The 16,078-nt window shown below is 40.2% G+C and overlaps 1 pseudogene; it reads right to left on the minus strand.

Annotated features, from left to right (window-relative positions):
- LOC135558083 (piezo-type mechanosensitive ion channel component 2-like) overlaps positions 1-16,078 on the minus strand; it is a 243,148-nt pseudogene that overhangs the window by 161,513 nt on the left and 65,557 nt on the right.

Raw genomic sequence — 16,078 nt, forward strand, 5'->3', positions numbered from 1 at the left:
CAGAGTGGATAACAGGATGTAGTATGGAAATGATAACAGAGTGGATAACAGGATGTAAATGATAGCAGAATGGATAACAGGATGTAAATGATAGCAGAGTGGATAAAGACTTGTATGGAAATGATAACAGAGTGGATAACAGGATTAAATGATAGCAGAGTGGACAACAGTTTTGTGGCATGCAGGAAACCCAGGTTTCAACCCAGTCGGTCACACATGATAAAAACAGTATGTTGTTGAACAGCTGTGAAATTGGTTCTGACCCTTCTTCTTCTTGGGTTGGTTATCCACATGTACATCAGTGAGTACAACAGCCTCCTCTCTCTGCTCCTCCTGTCTCTCTGTCAGAGTCTGTATCAGCAACAGCCAAAAGCTCAACAGGCATAGGATCTAGAGACAGACAACAGACATCATTACTGACACAGGAAGTACAGACATCAGACATCATTATAGACACAGGAAGTACAGACAACAGACATCATTACTGACACAGGAAGTACAGACAACAGACATCATCACTGGCACAGGAAGTACAGACAACAGACATCATTACTGACACAGGAAGTACAGACAACAGACATCATTACTGGCACAGGAAGTACAGACAACAGACATCATTACTGACACAGGAAGTACAGACAACAGACATCTTTACTGACACAGGAAGTACAGACAACAGACATCATTAGAGAAACAGGAAGTACAGACAACAGACATCATTATAGACACAGGAAGTACAGACAACAGACATCATTATAGACACAGGAAGTACAGACAACAGACATCATCACTGGCACAGGAAGTACAGACAACATACATCATCACTGGCACAGGAAGTACAGTCAACAGACATCATCACTGGCACAGGAAGTACAGTCAACAGACATCATTACTGACACAGGAAGTACAGACAACAGACATCATTACTGACACAGGAAGTACAGACAACAGCATTGAGATAAAATGGGATCAAGAGAGACTGTCACATAAATGTTATTTTAGAAAGAGACCTGATTGATCCAAGATAGCAGCGGTTTCACATTCTCAGCAGTTAAACATATCAGTTCTGCGTCTACCTGTTTACTCAGACCAGTTCTGTCTCTACCTGTTTACTCAGAACAGTTCTGTCTCTACCTGTTTACTCAGACCAGTTCTGTCTCTACCTGTTTACTCAGACCAGTTCTGTCTCTACCTGTTTACTCAGACCAGTTCTGTCTCTACCTGTTTACTCAGACCAGTTCTGTCTCTACCTGTTTACTCAGACCAGTTCTGTCTCTACCTGTTTACCAGACCAGTTCTGTCTCTACCTGTTTACTCAGACCAGTTCTGTCTCTACCTGTTTACTCAGACCAGTTCTGTCTCTACCTGTTCACTCAGACCAGTTCTGTCTCTACCTGTTTACTCAGACCAGTTCTGTCTCTACCTGTTCACTCAGAACAGTTCTGCCTCTACCTGTTTACTCAGACCAGTTCTGTCTCTACCTGTTCACTCAGACCAGTTCTGTCTCTACCTGTTTACTCAGACCAGTTCTGTCTCTACCTGTTCACTCAGACCAGTTCTGTCTCTACCTGTTTACTCAGACCAGTTCTGTCTCTACCTGTTCACTCAGACCAGTTCTGTCTCTACCTGTTTACTCAGACCAGTTCTGTCTCTACCTGTTCACTCAGACCAGTTCTGTCTCTACCTGTTTACTCAGACCAGTTCTGTCTCTACCTGTACACTCAGACCAGTTCTGTCTCTACCTGTTCACTCAGACCAGTTCTGTCTCTACCTGTTTACTCAGAACAGTTCTGTCTCTACCTGTTTACTCAGACCAGTTCTGTCTCTACCTGTTTACTCAGACCAGTTCTGTCTCTACCTGTTCACTCAGACCAGTTCTGTCTCTACCTGTTTACCTTGGATCCCAGCTGCCTGAAGGGCACGTCCTTCTTGAGGAAGAGTCCAGGTACAGGCTCCAGCAGCTCAAAGCTCCAGATGTACTGCAGCACAATGAGCAGGTTCCCGTATAGCACCATGAAGGGAGAAGTTAGCATGGTGTACTCAGACAGTCCCTCACCATCCACAACATACACGACCACATGAGGAACACAAACGTCAGCCAGCTAACATACGTGATGCTCCACGCCTGGGGAGGGAGAGACAGAAAGAGAGACCTGGGGAGTAACAGACCAAGATCTGATCTCTAGGGAATTAGATCAAAGTTCTCAATCTCTACAAAATTCATAGAGTACTGCACACACTACAATCACTGAGGTTTAAATATATAGAGTACTGCACACACTACATCACTGAGGTTTTAATATATGAGTACTGCACACACTACAATCACTGAGGTTTAAATATAGAGTACTGTACACACTACAATTACTGAGGTTTTAATATATAGAGTACTGCAGACCAGTTACTGAGGTTTAAATATATAGAGTACTGTACACACTACAATTACTGAGGTTTAAACATATAGAGTACTGCACATACTACAATTACTGAGGTTTTAATATATAGAGTACTGCACACACTACAATTACTGAGGTTTAAATATATAGAGCACTGTACACACTACAATTACTGAGGTTTAAATATATAGAGTACTGTACACACTACAATTACTGAGGTATAAATATATAGAGTACTGTACACACTACAATTACTGAGGTTTTAATATATAGAGTACTGCACACACTACAATTACTGAGGTTTTAATATATAGAGTACTGCACACACTACAATTACTGAGGTTTTAATATATAGAGTACTGCACACACTACAATTACTGAGGTTTTAATATATAGAGTACTGTACACACTACAATTACTGAGGTTTTAATATATAGAGTACTGTACACTACAATTACTGAGGTTTTAATATATAGAGTACTGTACACACTACAATTACTGAGGTTTTAATATATAGAGTACTGTACACTTCAACTGGACACCTTAATGAGGCAGTGAATGAGCTGAGAGAGAAGGCACGCAGGGCATTCTACGGCATTAAAAAGCTAATTAAAATTGAAATACCTATTAAAATTTGGCTAAAACTAATTGAACATGTCATTGAACCAATTGCACTTTATGGCAGCGAGGTGTGGGGTCCACTTGCAAAACAAGATTTCATCAAATGGGACAAACACCCCATTGAAACCCTGCATGCAGAGTTCTGTAAGATTCTCCTACATGTCCAGAGGAAAACTACAAACAATGCATGCAGGTCAGAATTAGGCCAATAACCACTAATAATAAAAACTAAAAAAAGAGCAATTCAGTCTTGGAAACATCTAAAATACAGTGACCCCCTCACTACCAAGCCCTGCAATGCCAAGTGCTGGGCAAAGAAAAGAGTCCCCTCATCCAGCTGGTCCTGGTCCTGAGTTCACAAACCTGTTCTACTAACACACTGAAGCCTCAGTCCCCTCATCCAGCTGGTCCTGGGGCTGAGTTCACTAACCTGTTCTACTAACACACTGAAGCCTCAGTCCCCTCATCCAGCTGGTCCTGGGGCTGAGTTCACTAACCTGTTCTACTAACACACTGAAGCCTCAGTCCCCTCATCCAGCTGGTCCTGGGGCTGAGTTCACAAACCTGTTCTACTAACACACTGAAGCCTCAGTCCCCTCATCCAGCTGGTCCTGAGTTCACAAACCTGTTCTACTAACACACTGAAGCCTCAGGACCAGAACATCCAATCAATCAGAATAAACCAAATTACAACACAGTCAAAACAAAACTATATTGCTTATTGGGAAACACAAGCACAAAGCTAAATGCAGTGCTATCTGGCCATGAATCGACAGTACACTGTGGCTAAATATTTGACCATGTTACCTGATCAAAACCATAGAAAAACCTTGACAAAGTACAGGCTCAGTGAGCACAGCCTTGCCATTGAGACGGGTAGACACAGGAAAACCTGGCTCCCTGTAGAGGAAAGGCTGTGCAACCACTGAACCACAGCAGAACCTGGCTCCCTGTAGAGGAAAGGCTGTGCAACCACTGCACCACAGCAGAACCTGGCTCCCTGTAGAGGAAAGGCTGTTCAACCACTGCACCACAGCAGAACCTGAGACGGAGCTGCATTTCCTGACAAAATGTCAACAATATAAAACAATTCAGAGTGTCATTTCCCCAAATGTGAAACCCTTATTCAAGGTTTCAAAGACCTCTCTGATGAGAATAGACTTCCCATCCTGTTGGGGGAGGACGCAGAGAGCTGTGGGTTGGCAGCGCACTACATCTGCCATAAGATGAGGGACAGTGTCTGACAGACCAATCAACCTGCACATGTACTCTACTGTATGCTGTTTGTTATTGTTGAATGTATGGTTATTGTGACCCTTGGTTATTGTTGTTACTGTTGTCCAGGTGACAATTTTGACTCTCATTTTTATTTTATATTGTAAATATCCTAAATAAGCTTTGACAATATGTACATTGTTATGTCATGCCAATAAAGCAAATTGAATTTAATTGAATTGAAAATTGAGAGAGAGAGAGAGAGAGAGATAGAGGGAGAGACAGAGAGAAGTAGAAATAGAGGGAGAGAGAGAGAGAGAGAAGTAGAGATAGAGGGAGAGACAGAGAGAAGTAGAGATAGAGGGAGAGAGAGAGAAGTAGAGATAGAGGGAGAGACAGAGAGAAGTAGAGATAGAGGGAGAGAGAGAGAGAATTAGAGATAGAGGGAGAGAGAGAGAGAAGTAGAGATAGCGGGAGAGACAGAGAGAAGTAGAGATAGAGGGAGAGGGAGAGAGAAGTAGAGATAGAGGGAGAGAGAGAGAGAATGTAGAGATAGAGGGAGAGAGAGTCCAGACAATTTTGAGATTTTTATTTTATATTGTAAGATAGAGGGAGAGAGAGAGAGAAGTAGAGAGAGAGAGAGAGAGAGAGAGAGAGAGAGAGAGAAGTAGAGATAGAGGGAGAGAGAGAGAGAGAGAGAGAAGTAGAGAGAGAGAGAGAGAGAGAGAGAGAGAGAGAGAGAGAGGGTCAAAAGAGACATGGATATATATATATATATAGACAACAGGTGGACATTATAGGCAATTAGCAAGACACCCCCAATAAAGGAGTGGTTCTGCAGGTGGTGACCACAGACCACTTCTCAGTTCCTATGCTTCCTGGCTGATGTTTTGGTCACTTTTGAATGCTGCCGGTGCTTTTACTCTAGTGGTAGCATGAGACGGAGTCTACAACCCACACAAGTGGCTCAGGTCGTGCAGCTCATCCAGGATGGCACATCAATGCGAGCTGTGGCAAGAAGGTTTGCTGTGTCTGACAGCGTAGTGTCCAGATTATGGAGGCGCTATCAGGAGACAGGCCAGTACATCAGGAGACGTGGAGGAGGCCGTAGGAGGGCAACAACCCAGCAGCAGGACCACTACCTCCGCCTTATTCAAGGAGGAGCACTGCCAGAGCCCTGCAAAATGACCTCCAGCAGGCCACAAATGTGAAACAGACTCCAGGAACAGACTCCATGAGGGTGGTATGAGGGCTCTATGTCCACAGGTGGGGGTTGTGCTTACAGCCCAACACCGTGCAGGACGTTTGGCATTTGCCAGAGAACACCAAGATTGGCATATTCGCCACTGGCGCCCTGTGCTCTTCATAGCTGAAAGCAGGTTCACACTGAGCACATGTGACAGGTGTGACAGAGTCTGGAGAGGCCGTGGAGAACGTTCTGCTGCCTGCAACATCCTCCAGCATGACCGGTTTGGCGGTGGGTCAGCCATAGTGTGGGGTGGCATATCTTTGGGGGGCCACAAAGCCCTCCATGTGCTCGCCAGAGGTAGCCTGACTGCCATAAGGTACCGAGATGAGAGCCAGTTTCATCATAGTGCTTGATGGTTTTTGCGACTGCACTTGAAGAAACTTTCAAAGTTCTTGACATTTTCCAGATTTACTGACCTTCACGTCTTAAAGTAATGGACTGTCGTTTCTCTTTGCTTAAATGAGCTGTTCTTGCCATAATATGGACTTGGTCTTTTACCAAATAGGGCTATATTCGTATACCACCCAGACCTTGTTACAACACAACTGATTGGCTCAAACGCATTAAGAAGGAAAGAAATTCCACAAATTAACTTTTAACAAGCCACACCAGTTAATTGAAATACATTCCAGGTGACTACCTCATGAAGCTGGTTGAGAGAATGCCAAGAGTCTAACACTTTTTTAGTTACTACATGATTTCATATGTGTTATTTCATAGTTTTGATGCCTTTGACTATTATTCTACAATGTAGAAAATAGTAAAAAAATAAAGAAAAACTCTGATGTGTGTCCAAACTTCTAACTGGTACTGTACTTCCATACATGTTTTAAACTGGGACCTTCAGATGAGTTTTGTGAGGCATGTGGGAGTCCTAGAGTCCAGGTGGGAACAAAACAAAACATGACGTGTTCGTCAGAGTCCCATCTTTCCGTAATAGTTTCTAGCCCAAACGGTTTGGATGCTACAGACATTTGAGAGAAGACCGATTTTTTTGGGATGTCTCCTGGTCTGACAAATAATTAATTAAATAATTAGTTACAATAAATTTAGAACACAAAATGTTCACCTGAAAGCTTTCGGACATCGCAGAAATATTTTAATATCCTATTTTAGTCATAAAAAGAAAGATACTCATATGATAGGTAAGACGTAGAAAACCTGCCTTTCCAACTGACAATCTCTTAGAAGAAAAGATCAACTATAAAATATAAATTGGAAAGTTAAAAACATAAAAATAACTGATATTGACACAAGATGAAGTGTTGGAATATAACAAATGAAAATCTATACTTAATCTATACTTAATCCAGTATAAATTAATATAAATTAAAATATATAATTTATTACACAAGAGAAAAAAAATCTAAGGCACAATGGCAGATTAATGCCTCAACAGTGACTCAATAATTCATGCCTTCTGGGAATATATAAAGTAGTTATGGGCAGAGTTAGGAAGCTCTCAGAAGTTTTACGATGTAAGTTTACTTTTAATGTGTCCATATTTCAAGACTTGGCACATGAGGGTGCGGTGAGATACCCCGATGGATTGGACAATATTTTATCCTTCTCTTATATCGCAGACGCTATTACTTAAATACTGGAAGTCAAATGACCAACGTAAAGAGAACGGAAGAATAAAAGGCTTTATTATTTGTAGGTTGATAGAAATCTGGCGACAGACAGAAACATAGAGAGTCTTACAAGCATTAGACACAACATTGTGTGTGGATATGGAAGGAACGTGGGTCTGAGCAAGCGGGAATTCATTCATGTTAGTTGAAATGTACACTACATGTGCACTACATAGCCACTACATAGCCACTACATAGCCACTACATGGCCACTACATGGCCACTACATGGCCACTACATGGCCACTACATGGCCACTACATAGCCACTACATGTGCACTACATGTGCACTACATGTGCACTACATAGCCACTACATAGCCACTACATAGCCACTACATAGCCACTACATAGCCACTACATAGCCACTACATGGCCACTACATGGCCACTACATAGCCACTACATGTGCATAACATGTGCACTACATAGCCACTACATAGCCACTACATAGCCACTACATAGCCACTACATGGCCACTACATGGCCACTACATGGCCACTACATAGCCACTACATAGCCACTACATAGCCACTACATGTGCACCACATAGCCACTACATGTGCACCACATAGCCACTACATGGCCACTACATGGCCACTACATAGCCACTACATAGCCACTACATGGCCACTACATGGCCACTACATGGCCACTACATAGCCACTACATAGCCACTACATGGCCACTACATAGACACTACATAGCCACTACATAGCCACTACATGGCCACTACATGGCCACTACATAGCCACTACATAGCCACTACATGGCCAAAAGGCATTCCATCTCGTTCCAACATCATGGGCATTAATATGGAGTTTGTGCCTCCATTGCTGCTATAACAGCCTCCACTCTTCTGGGAAGACTTTCCACTAGATGTTGGATCATTGCTGCTATAACAGCCTCCACTCTTCTGGGAAGGCTTTCCACTAGATGTTGGAACATTGCTGCAATAACAGCCTCCACTCTTCTGGGAAGGCTTTCCACTAGATGTTGGAACATTGCCGCTATAACAGCCTCCACTCTTCTGGGAAGGCTTTCTACTAGATGATGGAACATTGCTGCTATAACAGCCTCCACTCTTCTGGGAAGGCTTTCCACTAGATGATGGAACATTGCTGCTATAACAGCCTCCACTCTTCTGGGAAGGCTTTCCACTAGATGTTGGAACATTGCTGCTATAACAGCCTCCACTCTTCTGGGAAGGCTTTCCACTAGATGTTGGAACATTGCTGCTATAACAGCCTCCACTCTTCTGGGAAGGCTTTCCACTAGATGATGGAACATTGCTGCTATAACAGCCTCCACTCTTCAGGGAAGGCTTTCTACTAGATGTTGGAACATTGCTGCTATAACAGCCTCCACTCTTCTGGGAAGGCTTCCACTAGATGTTGGAACATTGCTGCTATAACAGCCTCCACTCTTCTGGGAAGGCTTTCCACTAGATGATGGAACATTGCTGCTATAACAGCCTCCACTCTTCTGGGAAGGCTTTCCACTAGATGTTGGAACATTGCTGCTATAACAGCCTCCACTCTTCTGGGAAGGCTTTCCACTAGATGATGGAACATTGCTGCAGGAACTTGCTTCCATTCAACCACAAGAGCATTAGTGAGGTCGGGAACACTGATGTTGGGCGATTAGGCCTGGCTCGCAGTCGGTGTTCCAATTCATCCCAAAGGTGGTCGATGGGGTTGAGGTCAGGGCTCTGTGCAGGCCAGTCAAGTTCTTCCACACTGACTTCAACAAAACATATCTGTATGCACTTTGTGCACGGGGGCATCGTCATGCTGAAGCAGGAAAGGGCCTTGCCCAAACTGTTGCCACAAAGTTGGAAGCACAGAATCATATAGACTGTCATTGTATGCTGTAGAGTTAAGGTTTCCCTTCACCGTAACTAAGAGGCCCAAACTATTAAAAACAGCCCCAGACCATGATTCCTCATCCACCAAACTTTACAGTTGGCACTATACACTCGGCAGGTAACATTCTCCTGGCATCCGCCAAACCCAGAATCATCCATCAAACTGCCAGATGGTGAAGCGTGATTCATCCCTCCAGAGAACATGCTTCCACTGATCCAGAGTCCAATGGCACCACTCCATTTGACACCACTCCAGCCGACGCTTGGCGTTGCGCATGGTGATCTTAGGCTCGGCCATGGAAACCCATTTCATGAAGCTCCCGACGAAAAGTTATTGTGTTGATGTTGCTTCCAGAGGCAGTTTGGAACTCTGTAGTGAGTGTTGCAACCAAGGACAACTGATTTTTACACGCTTTAGCACTCGGCAGTCCCGTTCTGTGAGCTTGTGTGGCCTACCACTTTGTGGCTGAGCCGTTGCTGCGCCTCGACGTTGCCACTTCACAATAACAGCACTTACAGTTGACCGGGGCAGCTCTAGCAGGTCAGATATTTTACAAACTGACTTGTTGGAAAGGTGGCATCCTATGAACGTGCCACGTTGAAAAGTCACTGAGCTCTTCGGGTACGGGCCATTCTACTGACGATGTTTGTCTATGGAGATTGCATGGCTGTGTGCTGAATTGTATACACCTGTCAGCATTGGATGTGACTGAAATAGCGAATCCACAAATTTGAAGTGATGCCCACATACTTTTGGCCATGTAGTTGTTTTTGTCTATGTATGTTTATGTCTATGTATGTTTATGTTTATGTCTATGTATGTTTATGTATGTTTATGTCTATGTATGTTTATGTCTATGTATGTTTATGTCTATGTATGTTTATGTCTATGTATGTTTATGTATGTTTATGTCTATGTATGTTTATGTCTATGTATGTTTATGTATGTTTTTGTCTATGTATGTTTATGTCTATGTATGTTTATGTATGTTTATGTCTATGTATGTTTATGTCTATGTATGTTTATGTCTATGTATGTTTATGTATGTTTTTGTCTATGTATGTCTATGTATGTTTATGTCTATGTATGTTTATGTCTATGTATGTTTATGTCTATGTATGTTTATGTCTACGTATGTTTATGTCTATGTATGTTTATGTCTATGTATGTTTATGTCTACGTATGTTTATGTCTATGTATGTTTATGTCTATGTATGTTTATGTCTATGTATGTTTATGTCTATGTATGTTTATGTCTACGTATGTTTATGTCTATGTATGTTTATGTCTATGTATGTTTATGTCTATGTGTGTTTATGTATGTTTATGTATGTTTATGTATGTTTATGTCTATGTATGTTTATGTATGTTTTTGTCTGTAGTAAAGATAAAAGCAAATAACCACCAGAGTGGCGCAGCGGTCTAAGGTACTGCATTGCAGTGCTTGGAGAACCACTACAGACCTGGGTTTGATCCCTGCCGGCCCTGACCGGGAGACCCATGAGGCGGCGCACAATTGGCCCAGCGTCGTCCGGGTTAGGGGAGGGCTTGGCAAGCTGACTTCGGTCACCAGTTGTTGTTTAAGCGAGCAGCGTGTCAAGAAGTAGTGCGGCTTAGAAGGGTCGTGTTTTGGAGGACGCATGGCTCTCAACCTTCGACCTCTCCCAAGTCCGTACGGGAGTTGCAGCGATGGGACAAGTAACTACCAATTGGATATTGGAGGTAAAAGTACAATAAAATAGATACAGTATATTGACATGAAAGACAATTATAAATAAAAAAGGTAAAAAATACTCAAATAAAATATCACGAAAAAAACTCTTATTGAAAGATTCAGTGAAAGTTATTTTTTTAATTATTAAAAAAACTAAAATGTCCATTGTCTGAGCGTTAATAAGACCTCCCAGGAAACTTTCAAGGAACCAGAGTAAACCAGTGTTCATAGATCCTACCTGCAAACTAAAAATAAACGTTTCCAGAACTGGCGAAATGTTCAATTCTGTTCTCAGAATAGCGTTGTTCCCACAACCAATGTGAAACCAAAAACGTACGTTCCCACAACTTTCAAGGAACCAAATGTGCTAGCTGGGAAGGCCTCAAAACCTCAATCTACAGTGACTCAAAACAAAAACACTGGTAGGCCTTCCTACAATCACGATCAAGAAAACAGTTCTGGTCATTTATTAGATGACAGGTGCTTTCTTTAGATGTGATGTGAGCGCACGCACGCGCACACACACACACACACACACACACAGGTGCTTTCTTTCGCCTTGACATGAGCACCTTCACCAGAGGGACCAGTCACGGTGTTTACTCACCATCATGGCTATGAGAGCACAAACATAGCTCTGCTTCATAATGAACCTGAACACGGTTACAACAGCATTCACTCTGCCCTCCTCCTCCTGTTCCTCCTCCGCTCCCTCCATCCCAGAAGTCTCTCCTCGCAGGGTTGGACTGAAGTCACACATTCCTTCATCCTTCTCTGTTTAGATAAAGACACACAGATACTTCATATAGTACAACACCTACAGTATATACAGGGTGATATAGTACAGTATATACAGGGTGATATAGTACAGTATATACAGGGTGACATAGTACAGTATATCCAGGAGATATAGGGTGATATAGTACAGTATATACAGGGTGATGTAGTACAGTATATACAGGAGATATAGGGGTGATATATTACAGTATATACAGGGTGATGTATTACAGTATATACAGGAGATATAGGGGTGATATAGTACAGTATATACAGGGTGATATAGTACAGTATATACAGGAGATATAGTACAGTATATACTGGGTGACATAGTACAGTATATACAGGGTGATATAATACAGTACATACATGGTGGTATAGTATATACAGGGTGATATAGTACAGAATATAAAGGGTGATGTAGTACAGTATATACAGGAGATATTGTGTGATATAGTACAGTATATATAGGGTTATATAGTACAGTATATACAGGGGATATAGGGTGATATAGTACAGTATATATAGGGTCATGTAGTACAGTCTATACAGGGTGATGTAGTACAGTATATACAGGAGATATAGGGGTGATATAGTACAGTATATACAGGATATATAGCGTGATATAGTACAGTATATACAAGGTGATGTAGTACAGTATATACAGGAGATATAGGGGTGATGTAGTACGGTATATACAGGGTGATATAGTACAGTATATACAGGAGATATACGGTGATATAATACAGTATATACAGGGTGATATAGTACAGTATATACAGGGTGATGTAGTACAGTATATACAGGAGATATAGGGGTGATATAGTACAGTATATACAGGGTGATATAGTTCAGTATATACAGGGTGATATAGTACAGAATATACAGTGTGATATAGTACAGTATATACAGGGTGATATAATACAGTACATACATGGTGGTATAGTATATACAGGGTGATATAGTACAGAATATAAAGGGTGATGTAGTACAGTATATACAGGAGATATTGTGTGATATAGTACAGTATATATAGGGTTATATAGTACAGTATATACAGGGGATATAGGGTGATATAGTACAGTATATATAGGGTCATGTAGTACAGTCTATACAGGGTGATGTAGTACAGTATATACAGGAGATATAGGGGTGATATAGTACAGTATATACAGGATATATAGCGTGATATAGTACAGTATATACAAGGTGATGTAGTACAGTATATACAGGAGATATAGGGGTGATGTAGTACGGTATATACAGGGTGATATAGTACAGTATATACAGGAGATATACGGTGATATAATACAGTATATACAGGGTGATATAGTACAGTATATACAGGGTGATGTAGTACAGTATATACAGGAGATATAGGGGTGATATAGTACAGTATATACAGGGTGATGTAGTACAGTATATACAGGGTGATGTAGTACAGTATATACAGGAGATATAGGGGTGATATATTACAGTATATACAGGGTGATGTATTACAGTACATACAGGATATATAGAGAGATATAGTACAGTATATACAGGGTGATATAGTACAGTATATACAGGAGATATAGGGGTGATATAGTACAGTATATACAGGGTGATGTAGTACAGTATATACAGGGTGATGTAGTACAGTATATACAGGAGATATAGGGGTGATATATTACAGTATATACAGGGTGATGTATTACAGTACATACAGGATATATAGGGAGATATAGTACAGTATATACAGGGTGATATAGTACAGTATATACAGGAGATATAGTACAGTATATACTGGGTGACATAGTACAGTATATACAGGGTGATATAATACAGTACATACATGGTGGTATAGTATATACAGGGTGATATAGTACAGAATATAAAGGGTGATGTAGTACAGTATATACAGGAGATATTGTGTGATATAGTACAGTATATATAGGGTTATATAGTACAGTATATACAGGGGATATAGGGTGATATAGTACAGTATATATAGGGTCATGTAGTACAGTCTATACAGGGTGAAATATTACAGTACATACAGGGTGATATATTACAGTATATACAAGGTGATATAGTACAGTATATACAGGGTGATATAGTACAGTATATACAGGGTGATATAGTACAGAATATACAGGGTGATGTAGTACAGTATATACAGGAGATATAGGGTGATATAGTACAGTATATACAGGAGATATAGGGTGACATAGTACAGTATATACAGGAGATATAGGGTGATGTAGCCCAGTATATAGACGGTAATATAGTACAGTATATACAGGGTGACATAGTACAGTATATACAGGATATATAGAGTGATGTGGTATAGTATATATAGGGTGATATAGTACAGTATATACAGGAGATATAGGGGGATATATTACAGCATATACAGGGTGATATAGTACAGTATATACAGGGTGATATAGTATAGAATATACAGGGTGATATAGTACATTATATACAGGAGATGTAGGCGGATATATTACAGTATATACAGGGTGATATAGTACAGTATATACAGGGTGATATAGTACAGTATATACAGGGTGACGTAGTTCAGTATATACAGGGTGACATAGTACAGTATATACAGGGTGATATAGTACAGTATATACAGGGTGATATAGTACAGTATATACAGGGTTATATAGTACAGTATATACAGGGTGACATAGTTCAGTATATACAGGGTGATATAGTACAGTATATACAGGGTGATATAGTACAGAATATACAGTGTGATATAGTACAGTATATACAGGGTGATATAGTACAATATATACAGGAGATGTAGGGGGGTATATTACATTATATACAGGGTGATATAGTACAGTATATACAGGGTGACATAGTTCAGTATATACAGGGTGATATAGTACAGTATATACAGGGTGATATAGTACAGTATATACAGGGTGATATAGCACAGTATATACAGGGTGATATAGTACAGTATATACAGGGTGATATAGTTCAGTATATACAGGGTGATATAGTACAGTATATACAGGGTGATATAGTACAGTATACACAGGGTGATATAGTACAGTATACACAGGGTGACATAGTTCAGTATATTCAGGGTGATATAGTACAGTATATACAGGGTGATATAGTACAGTATATACAGGGTGATATAGTACAGTATATACAGGGTGATATAGTTCAGTATATACAGGGTGATATAGGGGTGATATATTACAGTATATACAGGGTGATGTATTACATTACATACAGGATATATAGGGAGATATAGTACAGTATATACAGGATGATATAGTACAGTATATACAGGAGATATAGTACAGTATATACAGGGTGATATAGTACAGTATATACAGGAGATATAGTACAGTATATACTGGAGATATAGTACAGTATATACAGGATGATATAGTACAGTATATACTGGGTGACATAGTACAGTATATACAGGGTGATATAATACAGTATAGACAGGGTGATATAGTACAGAATATAAAGGGTGATGTAGTACAGTATATACAGGAGATATTGGGTGATATAGTACAGTATATACAGGGGTTATAGGGTGATATAGTACAGTATATATAGGGTCATGTAGTACAGTCTATACAGGGTGAAATATTACAGTACATACAGGGTGATATAGTACAGTATATACAGGAGATATAGGGGGATATATTACAGTATATACAAGGTGATATAGTACAGTATATACAGGGTGATATAGTACAGTATATACAGGGTGATATAGAACAGAATATACAGGGTGATGTAGTACAGTATATACAGGGGATATAGGGTGATATAGTACAGTATATACAGGAGATATAGGGTGATGTAGTCCAGTATATAGACGGTAATATAGTACAGTATATACAGGGTGACATAGTACAGTATATACAGGATATATAGAGTGATATAGTATAGTATATACAGGGTGATATAGTACAGTATATACAGGAGATATAGGGGGATATATTACAGCATATACAGGGTGATATAGTACAGTATATACAGGGTGATATAGTATAGAATATACAGGGTGATATAGTACATTATATACAGGAGATGTAGGGGGATATATTACAGTATATACAGGGTGATATAGTACAGTATATACAGGGTGACATAGTTCAGTATATACAGGGTGACATAGTACAGTATATACAGGGTGATATAGTACAGTATATACAGGGTGATATAGTACAGTATATACAGGGTGATATAGTACAGTATATACCGGGTGATATAGTTCAGTATATACAGGGTGATGTAGTACACTATATACAGAGTTATATAGTACAGTATATACAGGGTGATATAGTACAGTATATACAGGGTGATATAGTACAGTATATACAGGGTGATATAGTACAGTATATACAGGGTGATATAGTACAGTATATACAGGGTGATATAGTACAGACTATACAGGGTGATATAGTACAGTATATACAGGGTGATATAGTACAGAATATACAGGGTGATATAGTACAGTATATACAGGGTGATATAGTACAGTATATACAGGGTGACATAGTACAGTATATACAGGGTGATATAGTACAGTATATACAGGGTGACATAGTTCAGTATATACAGGGTGACATAGTACA

The sequence above is a fragment of the Oncorhynchus masou genome, chromosome 17 (assembly GCF_036934945.1).
Source record: "Oncorhynchus masou masou isolate Uvic2021 chromosome 17, UVic_Omas_1.1, whole genome shotgun sequence".
NCBI lineage: Eukaryota > Metazoa > Chordata > Actinopteri > Salmoniformes > Salmonidae > Oncorhynchus > Oncorhynchus masou.